General features: G+C 37.4%; 1 pseudogene; it reads right to left on the bottom strand.

Moving 5' to 3' along the window:
• Positions 1-4,673: 4,673 nt before the first annotated feature.
• Positions 4,674-10,405, bottom strand: LOC148874685 (protein GRAVITROPIC IN THE LIGHT 1-like; annotated as a pseudogene).
• Positions 10,406-11,517: the final 1,112 nt, after the last annotated feature.

The raw sequence follows: 11,517 nt of genomic DNA, 5'->3' as shown, positions 1-11,517 counted from the left end.
CTCCATTCTTATCCATGTTTCGCCCAACTAGAATGGACCTTTGGCATTAAAGTCTAAACTAGCGGAGGGCCCCTTCGAACATTGCTATTTGCTATATTAAAAAAGATTATGGTTTTTTAATAAGAAACTTGCAATTATAAGTACCCAAGTCTTGAAACTCATATAAAGACTTAAAAAAGATCTTCATGTGCTCATTTTTTAAATATTGTTTTATCGAAGCATCTCATATAAAAGAATACGATCATACATTGATAGTTCTAAGTTCTACTCCATAGTTGTCATTTGTTTCACATTGAGAACTCCTACTTGACCCAGACAGTAGGACCATTCGACTCGTGAACTGTCTAGGCAACTGATTCTGTTTTGCCCCAAACCTGGTCCCTAGCAAAAAATCGTTGAATCAGTCAATGACCCATTGACCCAGGCGGTCAACCTGTTCAACAGTTTTGGCCATTTTTTATTTTTTAATTTTTGTTGTCAAAACGGGCCATCCATTTGAACCGGACAGTCAAACTGTCGACATGAAAATCGGTAGCTAGAACGGTTCCATTTTTGGGTCATTTTTTCTAGATGTCAATAATTAGATGAAAAATTTTGCAGTCATAGTCATGAGAAGGGTGGACATTGCAAAGGATTCCAAAACCTTAAAAGATAAAATCCAAAGTGACCTTAAACACAGAAAAAAAGGCAATAAATCGACCAAACTGGAGAGGAGCTATGCTAGACCTTGTGGGGCTCAATGTCATGAGAGGGAGAGGTTGTGTGGGACTCAATGATAGAATTGGGGTGGAGAGAGAGGATTATGTGAAACCTGGTGGAGCTGAGTAGGGGTGATCAAGAAAACCGAACCAAAACGAGGGTATTGAATCAATTAATTTGGTTTTCTTTTGGTATTTTCAAAAAAGCTGAAACTATTGGTTTGGTTTCAGTTCACCAATATAAAAAACTACGAATTAACCGAACAAACCAATATATATATATATATATATATATAAATTATATAAATGAATATATGCATGCATATATATATATTTATAATATATTTTATAAAAACCAAAAACTCGATGAACCAAACCAACAGTTAATCGAACCGATCAATCAATTAATAGTCGGTTTCAATTACTGGTTTTCCAAAAACTTGTACTTCTAGTTTAGTTTGGAAATTTGGCCCACAATTCAATTAAACAAACAGTTGGCACCCTTGGGCTAAGTGGAGAGAGAGGGAGAGAGAGAAAGAAACAAGTTGTGTGGGACCTAATGTCATAGTTGGGGGGAGAAAGGAGAGGTGAGAGAAAGAGGTTGTGTAGGGCTTGATTGGGCTGGTGTTAGGGGGGAAGAGAGAGAGAGAGAGTTGTGTAGGACCTGGTGGGGACCTAATAGGGCCCCAATATTACAAGAGAGAGAGAGGTTGTTGGGATTTTATTTTTAAAAATTTCAATATCTTAATTTTAAATAAGACAACTTATTTTATTTTTTCTAACAAAATATATTAAATAAACAATTCAAGTAACCGATATTATCATTATTGCTATTTATAGCAGGGTCTCCTACTATTATTATTACTAAAAAGAAGCAACCCACATTCATATTTATCTAGTTAAAATGTTAAGAGTGAAAATTAAATTAGTTCATTAATGAGTATTTTCCTTGGTAGAGATACTCTCTATATAATGGTCTTTAGGTTTTGTATTTTCCTTTCTAATAAATGTTCTTTGTTATCAATTAAAGGGAAAAGAAAAGAACCAAAGGAAAGCTAATCTTTACAAAAATAACAAAGCTTGAATGATTTGGTAGATGGATAATTAGAGAAGATAAAGATGCCCTTGTTGCATAACAAAGTAAAACTTTTACATTTTTATTTTTCAAATGTTTGATAATTTTTTTTAATCTCATTGAACAATATTTATAAAATAAAGGGTAAAATACAAAAACCTCCCCTATAGTTTAACTTTAGCAAAAACCACCCTTCTATTTTCAAAAAAATCGTTAAAAACCTCCATTCCGTCAATGACCAAGACAGAAAACGTTAAACTGATGATAATTTTTTTTAAATACCTATTTTGGCCCTATATGAGTTATTTTATACCTATTTTTACTAAAATACCCTTTGCCCTTTGTACTGATTGTAAAACTATGTTCTTGTAGTTGCTTGAAAATGACAATGCGTTGGCTTGAGTGCGAGAGCCAGCAAGTGCAGTAGCCAAACCGCCTTCGTTAGGTTTAATAACTCTCCATAGAAATTGGTTCTTGGGTGGTTTCCAACCATAATTGGGGTGAACAATAAGAGGTACTTCTTAGGGCAACACTTGCTGAACAGGCAAGTAGGCTCAGCCGGGTCCATGGCTTTCATATCTCAAAACTGGGAGAAGCAGTCTCATCGGAATTGGTCGGGGTTGAGAAGCGAGGAAAGGTTTCCATCCATGTAGAATGTCTCGTTGTCGAATCCATGGAAGATTTTCCTAAACATATAAGACTCCAGTGCGTACTTGGTGTGGAGCTCCAACAATAGCGCTGGTATAGTCTTCGATGGCGTTGGGATTGGTGGTGGCTTCAATGGATCGCACGACAATGGTGTGAAGGGATAGGAAATCCATCACATAAACGCCCAAAGATTGCGGAATAAGGGGGCGAATTTCAAAACTTTTTCCTCTCCCTTCAACTAGGAATCGAATTCCCCATTTAGAAAATCATATTTTCAAAGATCATTCTTGAACCATAAACTGAACCAAATCTGAACCAAAAGGAGTAGGGAGGGATAATACCTGATACAAAGAAGAAGTATCTCCCAATGGAGGTGTTCACGCGCAAGGAAGGATCCAAAATCTACTCCTACTGAAAATGGCACAGTGCAGGATGGAGCAGAATCAGCAGTCTTCTTCCAAAAGAACTTGACCCTTCGCAAAAATCAACTGGACGGCTTGTGAATACAACTCCCACCAATCTTTTCTCCAAAAGATTGGTATCAAGATCAAATCTTGATTTCTCCTAAGAACTGGACATCGGACTGCTGTAGGCGGCAGCTGTAGGAAGGAGGCGGCAAGAGAGTATTTGCAGGGTGCAGAATTCTCTCTTCTTGTAATCTCAGCTTTGAAGACAAGAGTGTGTAGTTTGCATGTCTAAAGGCTGTCGCCCCCTCTTCCTTTTATAGACTTAAAGGGATCAGCTGCTAATCCCATTAGGAGCTGTTAACCCAAATCATATTTGGATTAGAAGTCCTTTTAAGTGATAAGGGATAACCCTTATCTTATCAGTAGATTAGATCAGCCATCTCCTAATCTAATTAGGAGGTTTCCATATCTAAATCTCATTTAGATCTTGGACTCTCTAAGTGTCCCATTAGGAGCTGTTAACCCAAATCATATTTGGATTAGAAGTCCTTTTAAGTGATAAGGGATAACCCTTATCTTATCAGTAGATTAGATCAGCCATCTCCTAATCTAATTAGGAGGTTTCCATATCTAAATCTCATTTAGATCTTGGACTCTCTAAGTGGATAGGGTCTGTGCCCAATCCTATCAGCAGATCCATCTCAGAATTCGCCCCTTCAGTGACTAATCAAATTAGCCCAAATCGAAATGGGCTTAAGGCCCATTTAAGGTTATGTATTCACTTAACCTTCCAAACTGCTGCCCAGTTGGGCTTCCTTGTATGGCGTGGGACCCAAACATTGATCTACACATCAGCCACATGGGTTCGGCCCAGCCTTTGTTACAAGGCCTGGCCGAATACCCTATTATGGACAGTGCACCCCCTAAAACCCATCAGATGGGCTCTATGGGCCCAACACTTACCCTAAGTGGTCCCTAAGCCAAGCCACCTTATAACACCCATGGACTGTGGGAAAATGCAAGATTAGCCCATCAGGTATTATCCTCAATGGCCTTATACTTAACCTCTCAGCCCATAATGATCATACACTGCCCGACAAGAGAAGACCTCTCGCTCGGCTGCAAGGAACAGTGTTGCAGTCTCTCTTGTATGGATCCCGGGAATTAAAACCTTCTTGCAAATCATTTCGAAACCATAATGTATATACTTTTATATCTCATATAAAACTTATTTTGCAAAAACAAATCTCAACGATTGAAATCGACTGCCGGCAGTCTTGGTTTCCATCAGTGAGAGTGCATCCCCGATCATTACCTTTGTCCGACAAAGGGGCTGATCCTGTCACTATGATCACCCACTCAGATGAATTCTCAGACTATCCCAACATACCCAGGTTTTGACCCCCGCTAAGGATCTCACTGATTGGTACATCAAAGACAGTCCAATCCGACACTTAGTGCAGTATCATAATTGAGTCTAAGGGTCGGGTGTAACTTTCCTGTTTTGCCCATCAATCTCCAAGGTGTAGGGCAATACTGGAAATCTGGTCCATTTCAAGGATTCAATTAATCCTACATTGTAAGTGCCTAGGGTAAGTGCCTAGGGCCTCACCCCGGCAACTGAGACAAGTCACCCCAACCAACTTGGTAGCACCACAATGTCAGCCTTGTCAGGATAGGTCTCCCCAGACCGACCCACTGGCTGTGAACATTCTAAATTAACACGAGTCTCATTAAGTGTCCAGTTTAAGGGTATTACGCAGAAACATACCAAGGGAACATGAATCAAATATTCACTTTTATTCATTTATGATAAACTCACAAAATGCATCATTTTTATTGAAACTAAGGGCATGCAAAACTTTCTAACATGGTGATGTCCCAGTGAGCAAATCGCATGAGCGAGAGAGAAGCAGAGTTGTGAAAGATTTACTGGTTTTTTGACCTGATTCATCATTTCTTTGAACAGTTCCGGTGCAAGCGTTGCCACAACTGGATAATGGGTTACGAGCGGATGTGTGTGAGTCGTCATGAGTTGAGACCAACCCCACCTCTTTCGCTTTCACCTCTTTCTTAAGCTCCCCTATTGGCTCCTCGTACGACGCCACTGCGTCCCTCAACGAGACCAACCCAAGTGATTATCCTTTTTCGGCTCCAATAAACCTCCTCCAGAACTTGTCTTTCAGATAGACCAGTTGCCTCAACTCTGTCACCACCGCAACGTCGGCAGCACTCATCTTCTACGAATCCCAAGAACAATGTGTTTTGATATGCATATCATATATAATGTACCTTATCTTAACCTAGCATAGCTCATAGTTAGTTAGAGAGTTAGTTTTTAGCTAATGAGCTGTCCATATTCTAGAATTATTCCCTGCATGAGCTGGCAGGTTAGTTACAACAGTTTTCTGTATATAAGGATTTGTACAATAGAAATATTTGATGAATGAGAATGAAGTTTCTTCTCATCTTCAACCTTTCTTATTTGGCTTGGTTTTAATCCAAGTTTGTTCATGGTATCAAAGCGCTCGATCTGATATTGATTTCTTTCTTTTCAAGTTTTTTTTTTACTTACTGGTGGTAAAGAACGATGGAAGAGGCGGAAGAAATTACTCTTATTCCTGTGGCTCGGGTCGCAAATACTACTGCTGGAGCTACAAGGGAGTTCTTATATGGCAACAATGGAGATCCACTCGTGTTGCAAAGTTTGGATCATCCATGAATGGTCCTGGTAACTGCTTTGTTAAATGGAAATAATTATCTTGCATGGAACAAGTCGATGAAGATAGCATTGGGTGCAAAGCTTAAACTGGGTTTTATAACAGGGAAATGTGTTAAACCTGAAAAAGAAGCATCAGAATTAGCTCAGTGGAATAGAGTGAACTGCATGGTAACTTCATGGATACTTACTTCCATCTCTAAAGAAATTGTTGAAGCCTTCTTATACACCACAACAACAAAGGAACTTTGGGAAGTAATCGAAGAGAGATTTGGAGAATCAAATGGGCCATTATCAGATTAAAAGGGAAATCAACACAATCTCTCAAGGTACTATGTCTATCGTGAAATATTATACTAAGTTACATAAGATATGGGATGAATTAGCATGCCTTATGCCATTTCCTATATGCACCTGTGGAGCTAAAGATCTGTTTCTGATATTAATGATTTTAATAAACTGATGCAATTCTTAATGGGTTTAAACGATACCTATGATAATATCAGAAATCATATTTTAGTTATGGATCCACTTCCTTCTATGTAACAAAGCTTATTCAATGGTCTTACGTGTTGAAAAACAAAGGGAATTTCATGGTTCTTATAATAACAATATTGAATCAAATGTTTTGTTGGCTAAAACTCAATTCTACAAGAAAGAAGAGATGGAATCTGTTAAGAAAGAAGAGGGCAATGCGAGAGGGAACAGTAAAGAGTAGACAAGGCCAATAAGCATTGTTGTCACTATAACATGAATGGTCATGTTAAGGAAACTTGTTTTAAATTACATGATTACCCGGATTGGTATAAGGATTTGAAAGGAGGGAAAGGGTCAGGTAGAAATGTGGTTAACATGGTGGATAATCCACTAGATATTGAGGATGACAGTGAGGATGAAAAATCAGACAAATAGATTTCTATTGCTAATCTGGTACAATAAGAACTAATGAAATTGTTGAATGCAAAATGACAACAGAAAGTGGAGTACATGTCAATTTTGCTCATCTCAATGGTTTTGTAGGTAACACTTTTTTCTTATGAATTTGCCTTGGCTTCTGCTTTTAATGCTAACTTAATATTGAAATTTGGAACCTAGATTATAGACATAGGTGCTTCAAACCACATGTGCATTAATATCAAATTGATTGAAAACCCCAAACCAGTAAAACAAATCATACCTGTTAATTACCAGATGGAACCATTCAATTTATTAAACATATTGGAAATGTGCTTTTGAAATCCAGATTGAACTTAACAGAAGTTTTACATATTCCAACCTTCAAGTTCAACTTGCTTTCTGTTAACAAGCTTGCTAAATCAACAAATATCAAATTCATTTTTAAGCCTAACTAGTGTATATTGCAGGACCGATGGACTGAGAAGATCCTGGTTGTAGACAAGCTAGTAGGAAACCTATATATTCAAGACAAGTTTTGTTTTAATCATTTTGAAGATCATTGTAAACCAAAGACAATTTCTGTTTTGCAGACTGAAACTAAGATTCCTAAACATGATGTATTTGACAATTCTGGTTCTTTATTTGCTAATACATCATCTTGTTTACCTTTATCTCTCTGGCACAAAGGGCTTGGGCATGCATCAGTTGTTGCTTTAAAACATCTAGATCAGTATAAGAAAACCATGAATCATCAGTTACCTGTGTGTGATATTTGCTACAAATCAAAACAACATAGACTTCCTTTTAATCTTAGCAGTATTCACACATCAACACCTTTTGAGTTAATACATTTGGATTTATGGGGACCTTATAGACAACCTTTCTTATCTGGTGCACACTATGTACTAACAATTGTAGATGATTTCAATAGGGCAGTATGGACCTATTTATTGCCAAATAAAATGCACACACTCATTGTTTTTATTAATTTTCATACTATGTTTATCACTCAATTTGAGAAAAGAATAAAGTCTATAAGGACAGACAATGGCACGGAATTTGTTAACAAAGAATTTCAAAAGGTTTTACTTGATAATGGGATTTTGCATCAAAAGAGTTGTGAATATACACCCCAACAGAATGTGATAGTAGAAAGAAAGCACAAACATTTACTTCAAGTGGCACGCTCTTTGATGTTTTAATCAAATTTGCTCAAGAAATTTTGGGGCCATTCAATTTTAATGGCTACATACATCATAAATAGACTTCCTAGTTCTATTTTAGGATGGAAAACACCTTTTCAGAATTTACATTATGAGAAACCGGATTATAAACACTTAAGAGTGTTTGGATGTTTGTGTTATGTAGTAAATACTTCTCCTCATAAGGATAAATTTGGAATAAGGAGTTTCAAATGTACTTTTATTGGTTACAGTCAAGGTCAAAAGGCTTTTCAAGCATATGATGTTGAGTCACATAAAGTCTATGTAACTAGGAACATTGTCATTCATGAATCTATATTCCCTTTTTGCAAGTCTTTAGAACACACTGAAGCATTACCCATTCCAATTGTGACAGAAACAGAAGATATACCTAATATTCCTCAGCTTGATCAACCCACAGAACGAAAAATTCAACTAAATGATATCACTCCTAAAATTTCAGAACAAAATGATATTGAGCCAATTCCACCTTCTCCTATTGCACCAGATCAAAGCCCTACCCAATCAACCTTGGTTCGTAGGCGTAGCAGTAGGCCTAAACAGAAACCAATTTGGCTCAATGACTTTGTAACAAATATGGCTACTGCTAGCACATTGCCTATTCTCATAATTTATCCCTTTTAGCTAACGTGTCTAGCATCCAAGAGCCAAGACCATATAGGGAAGCTAGTATAAATGCAGATTGGGTTAAGGCAATGAATAGGGAATTGCAAGCTCTTGAGCAAAATCAAACTTGGGAAATAACAGAACTACCACCAGGAAAGAAGGCTATAGGATCCAAATGGGTTTACAAAACTAAATTGAATGCTGATGGAAGTGTTGAGAGGTTTAAATCTAGGCTAGTTGCAAAGGGATATGATCAAGTGGAAGTGATTGACTGTTTTTCACCAATAGCTAAACTGGTTAGTGCTAGAATTTTTCTTCCTATTTCTATAGCAAAGAATTGGCTAATTCATCAACTTGATATTAACAATGCATTCCTACATGGGCATCTTGATGAAGAAGTATATATGGTGCCTCCTCAAGGATATTCTAAAGCTGCAAATGGGAAGGTTTGTAAGCTTAAAAGATCTCTATACTGGTTAAAACAGGCCTCAAGACAGTGGAATTCAGAGTTTTGTGCTCATTTGAAATGGTATGGTTTTGTTCAATCAACCTCTGATCTCTGTTTGTTTATTCTATTTACTAATTCTTATTTCCTGGCACTCATTGTTTATGTGGACGATGTCCTTATTACTGGAACATGTGAAGATAAAATTCTTGGTGTCAAAAGTTTCCTAGATGTTGCTTTTACCATCAAGGACTTGGGACATGCCAAGTATTTCCTTGGACTTGAAATTGAAAGAGGAAATACTGGCACTTACATCTGTCAATGAAAATATATTTTGGATATCATAACTGATGCAGGATTACTTAGTTTAAAGCCAACTTCCACTCCATTTCCTAAAGACCAAAAATTATTTGCTGATAAAGGGACACCACTTGCTGAACCTGACAAGTATTGAAGACTAGTTGGTCGACTACTTTATTTAAGCCTCAGTAGGCCAGACATCACCTTTGATGTACAACAACTTGGTCAACACGTTAATTCTCCATGTCAACCTCACTAGGATGCTGCCATTCATCTTATTCGATACTTAAAGAGATGTCCATCAATAGGTCATTTTTATCTAGCAAATAACTCTCTTGTTGTGGAAGCATATTCAAATTCAGATTGGGCTTCTTGTCCACAAAGCAGAAAATCACTTACTGGATACTGCATCTATCTAGGTTCTGCCTAAATATCGTGGAAAACAAAGAAGCAAACCACAGTATCTCGATCATCAGCAGAGGCGGAGTATCATAGCTTGGTCTCCACTATCTGTGAATTGCTTTGGATTTCATACATTCTTGCTGATTTTCGTATTTCTCTTCAGCTGCAAATCACTCTCTGGTGTGATAACCAAGCTGCCATGCATATTGCAGCAAACCCTGTCTTCCACGAACGGACCAAACATCTCGATATTGACTGCCACTTAGTCCAAGATAACTTCAAGAAGGGTTTTATCAGTCTTCAACATGTTTCAACAAAGCACCAGGAGCTGACATCTTTACTAAAGGCCTCTCCAGTCCACAATTTTCTTATTTGCTATCCAAGTTGGGCTTGGTTGATTTTCACCAAGTACCAACTTGAGGGCGGGATGTTATGATATGTATATTGTATATGATGTACCTTATCTTAGCCTAGCATAGCTCATAGTTAGTTAGAGAGTTAGTTTTTAGCTAATGAGCTATCCATATTCTAGAATTATTCCCTGCATGAGCTGGCAGGTTACAACAGTTTTTTGTATATAAGGATTTCTACAGCAAAAATATTCGACGAATGAGAATGAAGTTTCTTCTCATCTTCAACCTTTCTTATTTGGCTTGGTTTTAATCCAAGTTTATTCACAATGCACCTCCTGCAAGCCAACATGTGCCCTCTTCACCGCCGACACCGCTTCAAATACCTCCTCCATTAACACCTCCATTTCCCTCACCTTCTCCACGCTCACCAGCTTTTTCTTCTCTTCCCAAACCTTGTATCCCTCTTCTTCATCCTTGTACTCTTCGCCAAACTGTTCAACCTTGGCATCTTCATATTTGGTTCGGTCTTCCAAGTTTTCTCTTGTGTCACGCCTTCGTGAGAGTGGATACAACAAGCAAGAAGCTGTTACTCATTGAATTAGATGGGAGAAATTGGAGACCCTAGTGGCCATTTCAAGTTTCCTTTTGAGTTTGATCTCTTCATTTCAGTGAAAAGAAAATTAAGCGAAAAGAAGATGCATAAAATATAAAAATAATTTTATTCATTTTTAGTTAATAACAGTAAGAGCCGATAGTATATATATGCTATTCTGTAACTTAGCTTGTGCTTAGATCGTAACGAGAATCTGGATGGGTTGTCCGTCGACTTACTGTAAAAAGGAATTAAATGTAGAAGTTGTTGATCTTTGATTTCCATTTTGGGTTTCCTCCGGTCGACCTTCTTTTGCCTGTAAAAACAGAAAACCACCGTTACAGGAAGTCGATCAACCTTGTCATTTTCAGGCAATCGGAGGAACATAGTTACACTCTCAGTAAAGAGGGCAAAGGGTATTTTAGTAAAAATAAGTATATAATAACTTATACAGAGGTAAAATAGGTATTTAAAAAAATTATCATTGGTTTAACGTTTTATATCTTGGTCATTGATGGAATGGAGGTTTTTGTTGTTTTTTTTTTAATAAAAGGGAGGTTTTTGTTGTTTTTTTTAATAAAAGGGATGTTTTTGTTGTTGTTGTTTTTTTTAATAAAAGGGAGGTTTTTGCTAAAGCCAAACTACAGGGGAGGTTCAATCGGGCACGAACCAGCCACAACATGACCTATGGGTGCATCAAAAGTCCCCCAAACCTCATATTGCGATATTTTTCCCTTAGAAGTTTTCCTCCTTCCACCGATCCCTCCATTAGCAACGACAAGGATAGCTTCGGTGGCAAGGAAGTTTTCATCTTGATGGAAAATTTCCTTCATTATTCACTATCATGAAAACCCACAATGAAAATCTCTCCCTCTCTCTAAATTTTCATCACGATCCCTTCAATGAAAGAAATTTTCAAAAGAAAAAAGAGAAAAAGTGATAGAGCACTTCTTTGCAAAAGAAGTTATTCTGCAAAAGAGACCTCTACCATGTATATGATTTGTTTAAGTTGTAGGCTATGTGTTAATTACATGCTTAGTACTCTTCACTCTTGACTTGATGCAGTCACATTGTATCATACTCTTGATGCATCTTTCATCTTTCAAACCAATGTCCTGAGGCTGAGGTTTTAAGCAAAGAAGACCCTGAAAA

This window comes from Nelumbo lutea, chromosome 1 (assembly GCF_056320005.1).
Source record: "Nelumbo lutea isolate HS-2025 chromosome 1, American lotus-T2T, whole genome shotgun sequence".
Lineage (NCBI taxonomy): Eukaryota > Viridiplantae > Streptophyta > Magnoliopsida > Proteales > Nelumbonaceae > Nelumbo > Nelumbo lutea.
This window is presented reverse-complemented; position numbering and strand designations above follow the sequence as displayed.